Here is a 19,542-nt window from a genome sequence, read left to right as displayed (position 1 = left end):
AAATAAGCAAGAAACAAGAATTTTAAATAAGTCGATTTTCAGTCAAATCAGAAGCACTATAATAAAGGTTAGATTAGTAAAGTACGGATATATCAGTGATATATCAGTGATCTATATTTTTGTTGTTGAAAATAATGTTTATTTCAACAAACAAAGTGTAATTTAATTAATTTATTTGAATAATAACAAATAAAAAAGTTATTGCCATGGAAGCAATGCTTTGAATTTATTTCATTTATTTCGTTATTCCTATTTTACAGATTATTTAAAATTCCTTTTTATATTATTTCTTCAATTCAACCTATTGCCATTTAAAATATTAATTAAGATAACAACTTGAAAAAAGAAATTATAAAATTTAAACACAATCAATGCAAACCATATTAAATAGTAAAATATCATAAAATGGCTCAGTTTTCTATGGAATATCTAAAAAATAAAGGCAACCGTGTTTGTTTTCAGTAAATGATGCCACAAATAATTTGAAAAAACTGGTATGCAGGTATAAATAAAAAAATGCGAAAATATTTGTCCCGCGTTTTTGTATTTCCATTTTCTATTTTTCGCAAATTTTTTGTATATCTTTTTTTTGCGAGAACAGTTGAATTGATATTTGCGAATGTTGTTGGCTCGTTTTTTTTTTTTGTTGCTGCCGACTAGTTTTTTGTTTGGAATTTTTTTCGTTGCTGTGCAAAAGGTGATAAGCTCAAGGACAATATGGCAGTTTGGCATTGCCGGTGCGCTGTTGCTGCACTCGCCTAAAAATTGTTTGTTCAATTGTGTTTATGCATATGGAAAATATCGATTTTGTTTTTGGACAACAATGCGGGGAATGCCAAACGCAATGGCCGTCACACAATTGGCTCTATTAAGGTCGCCGCGCTGTTTAAACTTTGCAGTCGCGGCCGCGGAATGAGGAAGCCATAATCATAATTGACCAACTCCTATTGTCTTCCCCACCTGTTGCCCCGTGTTTTTCAGCTTTTCTTTTCGTAGGGGTCTTGACATGGCCAAAGTTAAATTAAAAACATTTCTTCCCCCTGCCCACTTGCTCCTCAGCTCCTTGCTCCTCTGCTCCTCATTCTTCCCAATCCGAATCCTCGTTTGGGACACGCCTTCTATGTGGAGCATAGCCCAATCTCCTCGGCCAGCTAGAAACAACAACTGCCTGTTGCACCAGCTATGTACTTCCAGTGCACTTCCAGTGGCCCCACCACCCATCCGAACTATATAAACTATATAGTGGCGTGGCATGAGGAAGATGCGGAAAAAATTGCGAGAAAAAAGCGAAATACGAAAAATAAGCACAAAGAAATCCAAAGCCTCCCAATTGCAGGAGCCATCACCCATCCCCACCTTCCACACTCCCATCCTTCGTCCTTCCGAGCAGAGCAACAGTTTCTTTTTCACAACATTTTCCCAGCCACACGAGAGGATTGGGGTAATACTGAAATCCCACTAAGCTCTGTCGGATTTCGTTGTAAGCAATTTGCGTACAATTTTTAGGTGATTTCGGAATTAAACCAATTTTTAAGGCAAAGGATAGCATTCAGTATAATAATTGTTTGCATGTCAAGATCATAGATACTCAAATCTAATCAAAATAATCAAAACTATAAATTTGTTTACAGTACTAAGTAGTTTTATCTATTATATATCTACCAAATAAGGAGGTATAATTATCTAATGACATAAGGAGTACAACTAAGCTGATTCTTAAGCTTCGTATAATATATAAGCACTCTTTTTTAATTTATTTCTAATTATTTGGTAGTAAGCTTAGTTTTGGTGGAGTTATTCACTTAAAATGCATGCATAATTTCTATAAAAGTTTATATATATTTATATATATATATATATATATATATATATATATATATATATATATATATAAAAGCAACTCACAGAAGTGCAAGCTTTTCAGTTATTTTACATAAAAATGAATCACGCATTTCCCTAGGCGTAGATGTACATATGTACATAGATGCAGACCCACTAGACCCTTCGCTTTTGGAGTGTGAGTCACTCACTCAGTGAGCGATAAATGCATGGCGACTACTGCCCGACTTCCCGGTGTGGCAGCAACTTGTTGCTGTTGCTTTTGCTGCTGCTGTTGGTGTTGTTGCAACATCTAATCCAATCCAAGGCGAACAATGGCGAATGCAAATGCAGATGCAACCACTTCCTTTTGTCTGCCGAAGGAGGCGAGATGAGGAGGCCGTGTTGCAATTGCCGTTGTGCCGCTGATGTTGCCCGTGTTGCTCGTGTTGTTGCTGCTGCCTTGTGTTGATGGTCAAGGTCATGAACCTGTTCCAATAACTCGTTTCTTACGTGCAGCACACACACAGACACACACACACACACCAAGGAAGGCAGACTGGTAGTCAGATGACTGTGTGTTGCATGTTGCCCGCCTGTTGCACTCCCGTCTAATGCTAATCCTGGCCAGAAGCCAGCGGCTAGAAGCCGGGATGACTAATGGATATCCGCACAAATCAATTTGAGAACATGAAATTAAATTTCAATCCATCTTGGCTTCTGTCGCCTCGGCGGCAAATTAAAGCTGAAAACTTGTCGCCGTCGTGAAATGCGGAAAAGCCTCAAGGACAACGGCGAGTGAAAAGAAAATTGCGACGCGTGGGCGAAACATCAGTCTGCCCCCACTTTTATCCCCCCCATCGACTGATTCATTGTCTTATTTTTTTCCGTCTATGTGGCAGTCAGACTGTGTCATAAATCGCCGCAAATGAATTATTCGAAATCAAATGCAATTGTGCACAAAGCGAATCACTTGGCGAAATATCTACATATATGTATAAAAACAATAATAATAAAAACATCAGGCGCAGTGCTTTCCGTCTGTCAACTTGAAATTAGAAGCGCATTAATTAGAAATTTTTATTATTCGCCCGCACTTAATTCGCATCCACTTCATTTGTCTTTCTCTATTTTATTTTTTAATTGTTATACATACATATTATTTTTCATTCAAATTCAATAAATTTCAAGTTGACATTTATATTTGCGCATTAATTGGCCGTTAAGATTTCCGCGTATTTTTTTGTGTTTTTGTGCCTTATAAAGGAAAACCCATTCAAGTCCATTGTAGGTGACAGATTGTTTGGAAAAGCAAATATTACGTGGGTGCTAGGAGGGGGGCAGGGGTATCTGCAGCCATTAGAGGCACTTGTTGGGCTTCCGAATGCAATTGTGTTGATTTCTTGAGCCGATGGAAAGTTTTTCAGCTTTTCATAAACACTCGATTGATTTTCGCGAATTGCTTTACATTTGAGTAACAAGACTATAATTACCTCTTTCAAGATTACTTAGCAGTTTAGCGCATATAAATTCTTATCAAATTATTCCCTATTCTAGAATGATCCATTATAATTTCTTTGGAGCAACGAACGTTTTTTAAGTGAGCAAATCAGTGCAATCATTTAAGATGACTCACAGGCAGAGTCATCGATTTAGTCAATAGAACCAATCCCAAAACAATTGGAAAATGCATGATCCGGCATAGCTATAATAATAACTATACAGCTATTAAAATTGTTGCAGTTGGGGAAAATCCGGAAATATTTGTAAACTACTGTAAACTCAAGTATTTTGCTAATAGATAGATGTATAATTGGAAAATTTGTGATTTCTCCCAATCAATCAATGATAGTTCCAGTAAAATTAGTTACTTAATTATGATGCAAATAGAGCTACTTGATTCAGGGAAATCCCAGAAAATACGCTACCCGAATTGATAAGAAAATATCTACACTGAGGATAATTTGTAAGCCGTTAAGAGAGAGAGAGAGAGATAAAAGGAAATTTTTATTAAACAACAAATAAATTTAATTGAAACAGACATAATTTAATTAATTTTTGTAATGTTTACAAAGAACCCAAAAGTGCTGGCTCATGAATTTTTTTCCCATTCTGATGGATGTACATAAATGGAATGAATAAAAAAGAATTCTTACTCACTTTTCGTGGCAATGCGTCCCAATATTTACAAGATCATTAATGTAAATATGTAAAAAATTTGTGGTGTTTTTTGTTGCAGCACGGCGAAAACGTTGACTTTGTTTGTGGTATTTGTTTTTAATGTATTAAACTTTTTTCCTACTATTCATTTATATGTGGTTGTCACAGCACTTTTGCATTTTCAGCTCTTTTTACTTTTTTAATATATTTTTTTTTGGTTTTTAGTGGCCTGGCATGTCAACTAAAAAATTTTTGTCATAAGAAAAACGCATTTTAAAGGTTTTTCTCTCAGTTGCTGTTGTTGTTGTTTTCGCTCGGGAAGAGGAAGCATGTTAAAGGTAGTGTGCATGTGCGTGCATGTGTGTGTGTCTGTGTGTGAGTAGAAAATAAATAAAAATTCGCACACCGCAACCAGCGTCAACAACAAACAAACAACAAGAACAACAACACTGACATACCGACGTTACTAATACGCAAGAGCGCAGGCAGCGACGCCGGCAGCGCTGCAGCAGCGAACGCCGCTTTTGATCCGAACCCAAATCGGACGGGCCCAAGAATCGCCCGTCTGGCCAGGGAGGAGAATGGAGAATCTCGCAGAGAAGCCGAGTCTGGCGAGAATATTCCACTATCGGAGTATCCAAGTATCCGAGAAACCGAGAATCCGAGGAAGCGTGAAGCCGAGAAACCGAGAATCCGAGAATCCGAATCCAAATCCAAATCAGCGGGGCCGGGACCGAAGCGAACCGCTCGAGCCGACGGACAATAAAGCTAAAGCCAGCCTGCCACAGCTGAGCAGACCGCTGCAGTCGCGTTCGGCGAGCGGATGCACTCACGCACACATGCAACCGTCCATTTCCACTCGGCCAAAAAGTGCATTCGCAGAACTCACTCAATGAGAGCGGTAGACGGAGCGGGAGGGAGAGAGCGAGAGGTTGAGAGAGCGAGTTAGCCGGCTTGCGTGCAACTGTATGGGTGCCTTCATTCATGGCAGCCGGTAAAAAAAGGCTAAAAGCGAAATTGGTTAACAGAGAGCAACAGCAGCAAGCGGCTAGAAGTAGACGTTGGAAAAAAGCGAAGAAAAAGAAAATGGTGGCTCAGAGAGCGCTGGATTTTCCGCTCAAGTCGCGGGAAAGGCCAAGAGCAAGTACAGTGCAATTTTTAATTGCACACACACACAGAGAGACTCGTACACACACACACACATAGTGCACGATCTCTGAGAATTTCACACATATTTTTTTATTCAAGCTGCATTTTGTTCTCGAGTTTGTAAAAATTTGCAACGATTCGCTGCGAGTAGTGGTGCTTGCATTTTATTTTTTCTTTCTGCTCAGCCTCAGTTTTGGTGGGTTTTCGATTTTAGGTCCGCGACCGAATCGCCAGCGTTCGGCACTGGAGACGCTCACTCACCGCTCGAAATGCAACTGGCTGCCAGCGACGAAGCGAACCGATCCGAGCCGGCCATACGTCTATATATTCCACATCCACTTCCCACATCGGAGGCTCTGCTCGGGCGGGGAGCGGCGGGGCACGCGGAAATCGGCGGGAGGAATACGTAGCCTACCGTTGCACATGCACTTTTTTAGTTTTTATTTTGGTTTCGAGCTTTTTTGTTTTCGTACTGTTTTTTTTCGCTTTTTTCGGTACGAATGTCGAGTGCGAGAGCGTACTAAAAACTAAAATAATTCACTTGGGCTTCCACTTTGAAGAATTGCGATTTTTGTGAGAGAATCGGGAAAGGATCTATGGATGGTGACCCCCAAAGATTGAGCGATCGATAATTGGGTAGTTAAAAATAGACCTCAGATAAGCGTTGCATTTTTCCGGGAATTGTTGTAGTGCACTACTCGAGGGTCGTAAAAGTAGACAGCTCATATATAGTAAACAATCGTATCAGTTCTATAACCCAAATACCTTTGTTAAGCCTTATATATAATACCAACCCATAGAATTCTCTTTAATTTTTATTTGAGTTATCAAAAATCTTATAGAAAATCTTATACGATACTTGTCAAATTTTTGACATTTTTCAAAAAGTCATTTCAAACCAGCTATTTATTTTGTTAGGAACTTCAAGACTTTAAGATAATCGCCTTTAATAGTGCCTGACTAAACCTAAAATTACCCATTGACTGACTGAGAAACTGAGTGGGTACCTATTATTAACCAAAAGCCCCAACGAGGAACTGATTGCGCACCTTAGCGACTGACCAACTGGGAAACTGACGACCGGACTGACTGACCAACTGAGGAAATGACTGACTGAGAACAGACTGCAATTCGAGTCGACTTGCTGCAGCGACTCAATTGCATGTCATTGTAGACGAAAATATTTTTAGTTTTATTGTTATTATTTTCCTTATTTTTTGTGCAGTTTTTTCGGCGTTGACTTGGCGTTGGCGTTGACTGGAACAACTTATGGACCGGACCGATGGAGAATGAGATGTGGGCGGTGGAGGGGCAGCTACTCGGTGGCAACTGGGGGGATATACTCTGGGCCTGGCCCCTGGTCTCTGCCAGAATTTTGAGTCGTGACTGGTTTCAAGGTCCCTCAATTAATGCGAAAATTTCGTTGTAATTTTTGTGCCGCTTTTTTTTGTTGCTGTTTGTGTTTGCATGATTGTAAACGAAAGAAACAAAATTCGTGTATAATAAAAATAGTAATTGTTTAGTTGGTTTCGCTTTTTTTCTGCTGTTTTGTAATTTGTTTTGGTTTTTATTTGCTGTGGCACAATTGCTTTTTTCGAATGCTATTCTAATAAGCGAAATATTTGAGCATTTAATTGCGCTCACAAATGACCTTGAAGCGGTTTGCACAGTTCTGACATTTGTGGGGTTGGGTGACAAAATTGGGGTGGGAAAATTGATACCTAAGCTTATGTAACAAAGCAAGTCAATTAAAAAGTATTATAGTTTATCTATTTATGATTAAATAAAAATTAGAGCAAGAGCTTGTTCAGACCATGTGAATAAAATATTATTTCATGCCAAAATACAAGGATAATCACTGGATCGAAAAAGAACTCTCAAGGACCTACAGTCCGCTTTAAATTGCATCTTCCGGTGAATCAGAAAAGGTACCAAAATACGCTCTTGCATAATTATCCTTTGAGCTTGTAGTCCTGCCCACCCCTGGCCCAGATTGATGCCCACATCCGCTATGGAACTCCAGTCGTCGTCCTCCTCTCAACCACTCAAGCACTCGGCACAAGTATGCCCGAAAAATGAAAAGAAAAAAATCCAATGCAAAAACAAGGAGCAGCCGAAAAAAGCAGAACTTCAAAACATAATGTCGCCATCAAGGAACACATATAATTGCTGTATTTACAAAAGATAAAATCGGCGACAACATGCACACGACCCGAACTTGTCGAAAGGAAAAAGTGCAGCGGAGGCGCAGCGAAATGTAGAAAAAATAATGAATGACGGACCAAGCAATTAAAATTAAAACCACGTAAGCAAATGCGACAAAAACCCCCGAAAATGTCGTGGAAAAGAGGGGCAAAGAGGGGGAGAGATACTGCACAACTGAAAAATCCACCCCAATGCAATTACATTCTGTACACAAAAGATGCACGAACCAAAACGTGCAATTTGTGTTGAATGCATTTCGAAAAAAGCAAACAAAAATCGGAAAAAAGTTCCCAAAAAAAAAAATGGTATGCAATTTTTGCATAATGAAAAATGCAGCAGGCAAAACGCACACAATCACACACACGCACACATGTGCAGTCTATTATGAAACGCACGGTATGCACGGGCATTGAAAGCTGAGCTGCAAGCCGAGTTGAACTGCAATCCAGACCCAAAAATATATTCTAAAATTAAAATGCAACGGCCTGACGCAATGCAAACAGCCAAAGGGGTGCAAACACAGACACTCACACGCACTCACACTCCCAGTTGCATCACGCACACCACTGCCGCTCGAGTACAAAGAATTCATTTTTGTGCATCTTGAAGATACTCTTTGCTTCGGCTGGAACAGGAAGAAGGGGAGGAGCGGGTCGACTGCCAGAGGGTTTAAGGGTCCGGACGCCCAGACTCTTCGGCTCGATTAATGAACAATCTTCAAGTGCGTTTTTCCAACAAAATTATGCATTTCCTCATATGCTTACGAATGGAAAGATATCAGTAAAGTTACCATAAGCTCTGATACACCCTTTAAATTAAAGCATTATCAAGAATATATATTCTAATCAAACCACTATTAAGAAAGGCAATAAATATTAAAATTGTATTTACTTTTATTTAAATTATTTCCTGTTATTATGAAGTTCATTCGAATTGAAACTAACGAAGAACTCTGAAAATCCAAGGTGTTCTAGAAACTGTTGATGATTTTGTTTTGTACAAGTGAAACGACTAAATTAATAAGAACTCAGAGTTTAAGAAAAATGCAATCATATGTAATTTCTAGAAATTAGTATTCAATTAAAATGTAATGCATCTTGTAATTTAATATATGAATACAGATGAGCTTATATGAGCGCAAAGACACCTCTTAAAAGGGCATACAAATTGGCCTCTCCTAAGTCCACTTTTTGATTGGGCCAAATGAAAAGCGCCGAAGTGCCGCGCAGGAAGCCAATTGCATCCGTTCTAAGTCAGGACAGGCGGCGTTTGGCAATTGGCAACTGGTAGCTGGCAACTGGCCACTGGCAACTTTCAACTGGCGGAACTGGAGGAACTGGCGGAACTGAACCAAGTGCCAAGCGCCGCCAACTGTGGAGCGGAAGTAGCTGAAATGAGCTTGGGAACGACTTAGTTGAGTGGGCAATGCGATGGACTAAAAACATGGCCATCATAAATAATGAGGCGAAATTAAACTTGCAATTAGATGAAAATCAAGATAAATCAGTTATAATAGCCAGATATTTAAGCGGCATTAAGAGTGAGTGCCAAAGACATTAGGCGACATGTGGAAATGGTGGAGAATGTGCTCTTGATCCGGTGGTTATGGCCAATCGAGCACAGCGATCGTGCGATCGAGGTCCCCAAGGATCAAGATCACGAAGCTTGCGAGGAGGGTGCCATCAGGGTCACCCAAGGGATCAAGATCGGCTGATAGGAAATGCTCGAAATAATTTGCAAATAACGACGCTGAATCACTTTTTCTGCTGATTGCTTATTTAAATATGCCCCCTTTTTGTTTGCTCTTGTTAATTTTAGCCAGCAGTCGTTAAAGCCAGCCTCACAAAGGCGAGCCCACCAAGGCAAAGATTAATGTAAAAATAAATTAATTTACATGCCGATGAACGAGTGCCTTTTTTTTGCATTCTGCTGATAAAGTAAATAAGCGTTGTTACCGTGCATGAATAACATCATAATATATTTTTAATTATATTTTATAAGCCGCAATTACCTTGGGGCGTTCAATCTGCTTTTCCCAATTCGATTTCCTACGACTATGAGTGTGTATCTGTGTGTGTGGCATGTGGCACTCGCACTGCCGCGTAAGAGTAAATGAAAAGATCCAACCAAAATAAATAAATACCCAAACGCAATGAATTCAGCAAATAAGCAAAAGTAAACTGGGAAAAACTGACAGCCGCCCAGCAGCAAGCCAATGACCAAGAATCGGCGACAACAACAATCGAAAAGCTCACAGAGATTGCTGCTGCTGCAGTTGCTGCTGTTGCTGTTGCTGCAGCAGTTGCTGCTGCTGCTGCTGCTGCTGAGGCCAAGGAACTCGAGAGCAATACAAAATTGCTTGGCCTTGGTCAGGCACAGTGCACACATATAAATATTTTAAATGTTTCTTTTTCCTTTTGCTTTTCTTTTCGATTTGTTGACTAGGTTCATTGTGCCGCCGCCGCCGCTGGTTGTTGCTGTTATTGTCATATTTTGTTGATGATTCGCTTTCATTTCGCTGTGTCAAGTGAGTGAAGTACTCTACTTGCCGAGATTAAGTGCCACGATAAGATAATGCACACAGCCAATTGTTATTTTTGCTCGATAAGGCCAAGAGTCCACCCGTTATATGTCTCAACTTAAACTTAAAACAACTTATGCCAACATCAGGGAAAGCTTTCCCCTTTAATATTAGCCAATATGGAAACTGTGTCAACGGCTTAAACTATATTAAAACATGTTATTAGCATTTGTATCTCACGCTGTTCTTGGTAAATTAGCATATAAATAGCTTTGCTATCGGTTTTTTATTAAAAAACCATTACTTGCTGGTAACACATCGTTAAAAAGTTCATGGTTCTTGTAGAAAGAATTGCATTTTCAAGTAATTACGTAAGACAAATTATAGAACAAGCATAATTGAGAAGTAGTAAGCCATAATTGTTTCAGTTTATTCCGGAACTGGCATTTACAGCCCCCATTTCCTAAACATTGTAGGTCAGTGATGGGCTCGTTAATGTTGTCACCCTGAACTTTACCCACTGATACAGATGTTGTGGTCTAAATTTAAAATTAGATTTTCAATTTGCACACACACACAGAAAGGGTGAGGAGAACGCACACACACGCACAAATTGCCATTTGGCCAATGTCAATGTCAACGAACAGCAGCAGCAACAGCATCGCCTGCAAATGCCTTTCTAATGGATGCAGCAGCATCCACGCGGAAACCATTCAAACATTTGGGCCGATACGATGTAGTTGTTGTTGTTGTTGCTGTTGTTGTGCTACACACAGCTACACCTACGGGCCGTGTGTGTAAGGTCAAATCCGACAATTTATTTGGCTTCCTGCCAAATGCCGCACAGATGAATGCAACAACTGCCGAAGCGACTGCGGCTCGAACAACCACAGAAACACACACTTAAACACGGAGCACACACACACACTTGCATGCTGCAAAACACACCGACACGTGTTCACACACAATTTACAGTGGATATTGTTGTTGCTGCTGCTGGGCAAACTCGCCGCCTTTCGGGGGGACTGCCAATTTTAGATGTTTAGTCATTGATATCAATGAAGTCGAAAGCGAAAGTGTTTCTAGTAGTCAGCAGGCATATATGCAAACAATTCAATTACAAATTACGCATACGCCATGTGCGCCACGTGGTTCATTGTATCTATGTGTGTGTGTGTGAGTGGCCGCTGAACTTGTATGTACTCTTAAATTGCATGTGTGATGCGAATGGAAATGCGGCAATTTGGCTTGTACTGAGCATTAATGAGATGGGAATTTAATAGGCGAATTTTACTATATGTGATAGAAATAGAAATCTATTTTTATCAGAATTGGGCAAGGCAAAATGAATGCTATGTTCATGTTATAATAATCTAAAAATGCAATCGCTAAATGAACATGTTAAAAATCTTTATCTTGGCTGCCACTCCAAAAAAACTTCAATGGATTTTCTCTGCAAATGCCCTTTCCCCATCAATGTGCAACGTGCAATCCCATTGTTTAGTCACTGTCGAAAAAAAAAACAACGACAAAAATCCACGCATATGAGCAAATACCCGCAATTACTGCTGCGCTCTCAATGGCTGGCTAACCCAATAAAACCGGCAATATTACTACAACAATTATGACCCAGTACCACCCACCGATTCAGCCCACTCCTGAGCTGCGCTGAGCTGAACTCATTTCGGTCTTTGCCTTGTCAATCGAAACATTTGACCAAAAGTGCAGAAACGGGGGAGTAAATACTGAAATACTGATTACTGGTTTGGGTCCCTCAGACCACAAAAAAGGGCGGGCAGCGGGTTCAAAAACCTCATTACTCGATGGCCAAACGCCGGAGGAGAAGAAGAAATTTTTGTGGCTTGTGATTCTCTGCCATCGCAGATTGTATTTTGTACTTATATACTATATATATATATATATCTCCCGCTCCCCATTTGATATTACGAGCATTTCTTTATCGCGACACATGATTCACAAATGTGAATTGGCGTCCATGACCAACACAACAGACAACCCAGAGCGGTCAAATCCGCCCCTGCCCTTTCGCTTTCCCCTGTCCCTGCTCCACTAGCTCCACTCTTTGGCTGGTTCTGGTCTCCATCTGGGAGAGCTCCATGGACGTGAACCGAACGAACCGAGCAAACCGATTTTTATTATTATTTTGAATACGCTTTTTGTGGCTCGCATTGTTGTTCTGGTCTCGCTTATTTCGCCTCTTTTTTTGTGTACTTTGTTTTGTATGTTTTTCGTCACACTTGGAAGCGGCAAAAGCGGCTAAGTACAGTGAAGCCTCTTGTTCTTTGAAGGAGAAACCTTTGAGCAAGATGCCAAATTTCTCTCAAAGCGTAATTATGCATAACATTACTAAATAAACAAACATTCTATTAGTATAAATATCCTAAATTATCACTTTCCAGATATATCCTTATTTTTCAAATTAGTTTATAAATCCTTATTGTTTATATCCTTTGTTTATCCTTGTTTATTTTGGCTAATGAAAGACTTTCTTCCCCCGATTCATCACTGTATTTGCGAAGCGTCAACGTTGACGTTGTCGTCGCTGCTGCTTCTGCTGCCTTATACTCAGTGTATTCAGTCGGTCGGTCGGTGGGTCGGTCATACAGTACCGTACCGCACCGTACCGTACCGCACCGCACCGTGTCGTCCCTAACCTACGACAACCGAATTCGCACTGGGCCAGGTTCAATGAACTTTTTGGCTGAGTTTGCTTCTGTCTCCGCTTCTGTTCATGTTGTTGTCATCGCCGCTGCTGCATAAAGCGTGAATTGAGGGCGCTGGCTAACTGACGCACTGACGGAATGACGGAATGACGAACTGGCTGAATGACTAAATGAGGGACGAACAAACCAACCAACCAACCGTCTGTCACTTCATGCGTGTGTACATTGTGCACTGTTTACTCGCTCCCCGAACGAGTGTGCGTGCATGAATGGAGCTTCTTTCTTTTAATTTTGTCAAGTTCGTTTTGAATTTCAATTTTGAGTCATGCATACGAGCGTGTGTACGTACACAAGTAAACTTTGAGATACCGAATACCAGATACAGCCGCTCCAGGGACTTTGAACCGCCCCGAACTGATGGCAACAGCTGTGCCCGGCTTTTGATAAGCCAGTCAGCTATTCCAAGTCCAATCTGAATCCCTGCCCCAATCCCAATCTCAAAGCCATATTCCCAAACCACGCCCCACTGCCTGCCGCCTGTGAAAACGATTTAAAAAAGAAATTAACCACAAAAACCCCGACGAGCCCTAGACGTTTCTTCTGCTGTGCGAAAAATTTACTAGAAATCGGAAACTTTTCAGAAAATCAAATTACACCAACACACTCAGACAGTCGGAGGGCAAAGTCAGCGACAGAAAAAATAAGATTCCAAAGGGAAGATGCGTTGAGTCCGGCTAATAAATACCCTTAGTTAAAACCGTTTTTAATCACATTTATACGTTTAAGCTTTTAGAGAGCCAATTAAGATATTTTGTACTATAGTAGTTAGTTTAAAAAATAATACCACTAGTTGTAATGATAAGGGACATCATTTAAGTACTTCCCTATCATATGGCATATTTTGTAAAATTAAAATGAGATTGTATAATCGCTTATTACGACCTTTTTAGTCCTAAATTAAACCGCATCATACCCAATCAATCAAGAGGGTATGGTAAACATAACCATGTTGGCCAGATGGTCTTGAAACGCTGCCTGGGCTGCCGACATACATATAGCCCTGTTTGACGATAATGATTCTTTTAAAAATAATCAGTTTATGATAGACCAGGGGATGGTGGCGGCTGGAGGCTGAGTTGGCTGAGATCTGGAGACCTGAGAACGGCAGTGGTGACGCTGCTCCGGTTGGCTTGCTCTGCTCTGGGCCCGGTCTAAATTCGATATGGCCCTGGAAAAAAGAGTCAATCAAATTGCTGGCCGCAGATCTGCATCGGCACCTTCTCATCGGCAACTCATGTCACATTCCCATGTCTGCAGATGTTTGTGCGGCGAAAATGAATGCCAAAGCCAGTATTGTGGATTAGTTGGCTGAAATCGAAGGGAAGACGAAAATAAATATGATTTACAGTGGGTGCAAGTTAATTGATTCATATACATAACAAGTTATTAAGTAAGACATTTTACTAAAGTAAAGGAAATGTATAGAAAATATTGGTGAGTAAGCAAGAAAAATAAATTACTAGGATGTTTTTTAGTTAAATGATAATTATCCAATGATCACTGTATGAATTACTATAACTACAGCATCTGCTTGCATCTGAATCCGAATCCGAATCTGAGTTTTTCTGTCTGTCATTTCGCATGCTTGTTCTGTGCATTTGGCTGTGATTAATTGCATTGGCTGGCGTTGTTCTTGCTGCAATTGCCATTGCTGCGGCTGCTGCGACTGCTGCTGCAGCTCCAAGGAAGCCTTAGAAATGTCAGGGCCAATGGCATGGCCCAATGCAAATTTATGACACGGCAATGCCGCGCCGAAAAAGATTTATCAACTGCCACAGAATTGCAGCGGCAACCAGTTAATGCGCCGGCAAAAACGACGAAGGCAGCAAATAAAATCGAAAGCCGAAAGCCGCGTCCCAAAAAAACCGGTTCGTCAATGTTCTAAAAATGAAACTGGTTGCACCGAAATAACAACAACAGCCATAGCGATGAAGACGAAAGGAGTACTAGACCAAAAATATATATATCTTTTTTGTTGCAATTTTATTCCTCCGTTTATTTTCTTTTTTTTTTTGGTGAGCGAGCCTGGCGGTGTCTGCCGAAATTGCAAGCGGGCATAAATTAACCGCATGGGGTCCAGATATATTCGCGCACACCGATGCAAGTGGCTTGTGAGCGACGCAGATACAAATACGGATGCAGATACAGATGCAGATGCAGATGCAGATACAGATACATTGAAGGAAGTCGCACACAGACGAATGCAAAACGAGACAAGCACACCCAAAACCACTTAAAGTCCACAATGATGACGTTGATGTCGCTCCCCACACCCCTTAACCCCACAAATTCCCCCCTTCAGCACCCCCCGAAAAAGACACGCCAGTTGAGTTTTCAAGTGCAGGGTTCGCCCTGCGTCTCATCCTCGTTCCCTCCTCACTGATGACGCAAAAATACACAAAAAAAGTTCGAAAAAAAAGAATTAAAAACCGGCAACGTCCACGACCTCACCCAAAAACCAACAACAAAGGCGACTGCAGCGTCGACGGCGGCAGCGACGCATCGGTGAGGAAAAAGGCTCCACCCCAAAGCCAAAAATGCGCAATTTGACTGTACGAAAATAAAAAGTAAATGAAGAACGGCAACGACAACAACAACAACACCGACAGAACTTAACAGATGAACACAAAAATAATAAAAACACAGCACACACAAAAAAAACTAACGAAAACGCAGCAGAAAGAGCAACCAAAAATAAATATCCCAACAAGCAGGGCAAAATCATATGGTGATGTAGGTCGAAGCTACTGATACTCTAGAAAGTGGGCTATGAAAACTATATGAGAGATTTTCCTAAAAGTTAAATGTTCAATTATGTTTTAAACAAAATTTATTACTTAAAAAAAAGAAAAGACCTACTATACATATATAAAAAAAGAGGTGACATATTGCCGTTAAAAAAAATAGTGAAAATTAAAAATATTCAATACTATTTTTTGAATCTAGACTAGGAATATATTCCGAACTATGATACTTCATTTAAGTCTCATATATCTGGATCAAAAAATTTTAAAATTTTTTAAAAATATTTTTGATTTTTTGGCAACCGTTAAGTGTTACGTTGATTGAATAGAATGCTACCAACAACAACTGCACTAAAGCCACTTTTAATGAACAACACACATTTGGGCCGCAATCGATGTCGGCCAAGAGATAATGCCCAATTGGCGGAGAGAGTATGTTAATACGAAAAAAGCGAAAGAAATATTTCGTTGGCAGCTCATACAAATTTTACTGGGCTGGCGGTTGTCGGTTACTGACCGTCCTCAAGGTTTTTCGTATTTTGCCCTTTATTTTTGCTGCGTTGACTGCGACTGCAGCAGTGACTTCGACTGCAGCAGCGACTGCAGTAGCGTCAACGATCGCAGAACTCAATTCCCTTCATTTAGAGCGCATTTTTTGTGGCCGCTGCCGTTGATGCAGTTCGTTGTTGCATTTTTGAACGTTTTTCGTAGCGCAAATTACAGCAAACACGCCATCGTCATCATCATCATCATCATCATCATTGCGGCAGTCATCATTATCGTGTTGCACTGTAATAACAACAGCAACAACGGGAGCTACAACATAATCAAGATGGCAGCCACTTGCAGCAGCAACAAACTGCAGCAGCAACTGCAGCAGCTACAAAAAAATTGACGAATATGCGATGCAGCAGCGCAAAAAAAACAGGAACAATTTTAAACCCGAATTCAATGCAAAACAAGCCAAGCGATAAAGAAGGTACAGTGAAAGAAAAAGAGGGAGTAGATATGTAAAATGAATAAAATATCAATGAAATACTACAAGATAATTGCAGTTATTTATTTGGCATGCGAATATATTGTAAGATCAAGGATATGCTATTATTTCAAAGTGGTGTTTATTTACCATTTTTAACAGGTTTTCTTTCAGTGTCCGAAAAAAAGCGTTGACTTTGACATAAAATATGAGATCGGCCACCGAGTGAAAAAGAGAGTGAGCCAGTTATAGCCGGCGATAAAAACTTTGTTTGGTCCTACGAGCCCTTCCCCTGCCGTCTCTTTCAGTCCCCCAGCACTTCTCTCTTTCTAGTCAACTGGCTCGATCGCCATCCCTCTTCCCCCATTTTTTTTTCGACCTTCTGTTCTAGGCGGACCAGTGAAGCATAGGTTTTAATTTATGTAGCACGCACATTTTCTGTTGTTCGGCATTTTTCTCACAATTTGTTTTGGCACTGAACTGCGCCGGAATGGGGTGGCAAATGGGAGCGAAAGAGATGGTACTACCGGGTCCAAGAGAGACGGGAGATACATATATGCATTTATATGGAGAACAGGGAATGCAATGCTATGCAATTAAATGAACAGGCCAAATCGGGTGGGGTGCCAGTAGCTTCAGCAGCAGCAGCAGCCCAAAGAAAAAAAAGAGTCCGGCCGCTAAAAAAGCTCAACTGAATGGCAAAAAACCTTTTGCTAATGAGAAGTGGAACACTGCGAAGATAGAGCCAGGGGAAACAAAAAACAAAGCCCACCGAATAGCAGAAGAGTTGCGAAGCCTAAAAAATAGTTAGTTCTTTTGGGGTGAGAGAAAATTATGAGACCAGGTAGATGAACGCATAATTGCCAAGGAAACCCTGCACTTGAGAAGGGCGCTTGGGATGGTTAATTCGCTGGGAAAGTGAACCGAAAAATACCTGCCAGTTTTTGCAGAGCAATCATGAGAATATAATCTTGTAGTAAGTCCGAAAATTCTGGGGATATATTGCCCGTTAAGCGGTATTTATCGTTTCTAATCACAGTACTTTAAGTTTAACAACTGTATTAAATTGCGTTAAAACGGCTTTAAACAGCAAGAAATCCACATAATCATTTAAGCCATCAATTTGATTTGGACAATGTGTTTAGCTTGTTGCCACTAAACAGCGACCACACGACGTATACGCAATGAATAAATCATCAGCACACAAAATCTCTTTGCCCCACACAAACATACACACACACACACCCCCTTTGCACCGGCCAAATTGGCCAGACTAAAAGCCAAATGCACACAATTGACCCTGAACTGAATTCAGCAAAAACACTCAATTAAATCGCCCTGTTTTGTGGGTGTGCAGTGTGTGTATGTGTACTAGGCCTACGGATGATGCGGCTGAAATATGTATGCAAGTGCAGCATGCGGCATGCAGCATGCGGCATGCAGCAGATGCTCTCTAATCCAGTTGCCCCAATGCAACAGGTGGGTGGGTTGTTCTAGTTCTTGCTGTTGTGGCAGTGGCAGTCCAACCAGTTAGCCGGCAAATTATTGTGTGAGTATGAGAGTGTTGTGTGTGGTGGTGAAACCGAAAGTGCTGTGCAATTTTCGATTTAGATGCCATAATCACTTTGACTGCCTTTGTTGCTGTTGCTGCTGCCTGCGGTGTGTGTGAAATGAAATTAGTCTGCCATGGGCAACAGGTGCCTGTACATGTGTCTGTGCCTCTGTCTGTGCCCCGATCCCCTAAGTGCCCCGTGTGGCGCCTAAGCTTTTGTGTTTGCATATGCTGTGCAGCACTTGACTCCTGCCACAGACACTGCCGCCCCGGGCTGCACCAAAATTCTGCCAAAAAGTTTTGAGTTGCCACAGAAACCACAGAGTCAGTCGCACACACATGCACTGAAAAATATCGTGTTTGATTTTATTTTAATTTTTAATTGCCATTTAAATCTAACAATCCTCTAACCAACTTTTAGGAAATTGATATAGTTTCATTAGGATATTTTAAAATACGTTTAAGACTTGTGTAAACTTGTATACTAGGCTGTTGTTATTTTCTCGCAGTGCACACGTACCATGTGTGAGCCAACTTGTCTGCAAACCGCAGAATAATCTTCTCCCGGAGGACACTTAACTTAACATCGATGTGTGTGTGCCTGGGCATTGTTTTGTGGCCAAAAATGGCTGTTAACGGATCGGGTCCTCAGGTGCCTTAAGTGTTGGTTTTCATGTCAGGAAGCGAGGCGCCAGAATTGAGGTATTTCCGTACATTCAGACGCCTAATGAAAAGAGTCCAGGAATTGTGAAGCAAGCAGCTTAAGTTGCAAAAAGCGTTTCTGTAAATTGAATTAAGATTTTTCTTAGTCACAGACTAAAACGAAATATGAAAATTACATTTTTGTTTCCGTCAGATATTTTTCCACATAGCTTACAGTTTTTTCCGCACTTTTTTCTAGATTATTTCTCATTTTTTCTACCATTTCATCATTTCAATTAGTGCAAATTCTGTTAGGAAATGCAAAAGTATTTTCCTCCTACTGCCATCCATCGTCTCGCTAATTTTGTTTGGCTGCGTTCCTTTGGAATGTCGACTCTTAATTGAAATGGCTAATGAAATAAGCCCAGGTCGCTGCGATTTTACGCGTATTTTTTCGTGGATTATGCAATGCTGAAATCGGAGACGGAAAAGCCCCCTCTTCTGGCAATGTCCACACCAAAAACCAAGCTGAACTGCGGCAAACACAATACAAAACAGTTCATTGTCGTCTTTAGTTGTGGAACTTGCACTTCCTCGGACATCTCCCTCTAGCAAACTGCACACGAAAAAAAAGGAGGAAAAAGAGTGGAATGAAGAGGAAGGAGGATCTTGCTGCAATACAATGCAAAAGTTCTCAAGAAAATTCAGCAAAACAATTTGACAAAAAAGCGAAACGACAACAAATTCTGCCATCTTCGGCGATCCTCGTTGATGGACGTTGGCATTTTTAAATGAGTTGCGCGTTTTTTGTGCCGCTGCTGTCGCTGCTGCAGTTGCTGCTGCTGCTGCTGCCGTTGCAGTTGCAGCTGCACTTAACCACACACACACACCGATCGGCCTCCATTTGTATTGGTGGGCCCGAGTGCCCTGCAACTTGAAACGCAATGCAAGAATTAAAAGCAAGTAAGCCCGAAACGTTGCTCTCAGTTCTATTCCCCCAATGCCCCCGCTAAAAACCTTCCATGATAGAC

General features: G+C 40.9%; 1 protein-coding gene across 1 annotated transcript in view; it reads right to left on the bottom strand.

Moving 5' to 3' along the window:
• Positions 1-4,371, bottom strand: part of LOC6607361 — a 62,438-nt gene extending 58,067 nt beyond the window's left edge. The window contains exon 1 of the mRNA XM_032723036.1: positions 3,979-4,371. The gene's annotated coding sequence lies outside the window, so the exon portion shown is untranslated. The remainder of the gene's footprint in view (positions 1-3,978) is intronic.
• Positions 4,372-19,542: the final 15,171 nt, after the last annotated feature.

Source organism: Drosophila sechellia, chromosome 3R (genome assembly GCF_004382195.2).
Source record: "Drosophila sechellia strain sech25 chromosome 3R, ASM438219v1, whole genome shotgun sequence".
Lineage (NCBI taxonomy): Eukaryota > Metazoa > Arthropoda > Insecta > Diptera > Drosophilidae > Drosophila > Drosophila sechellia.
Note: the sequence above shows the minus strand (reverse complement) of the source record. Positions and strands in the feature narration are given on the sequence as shown.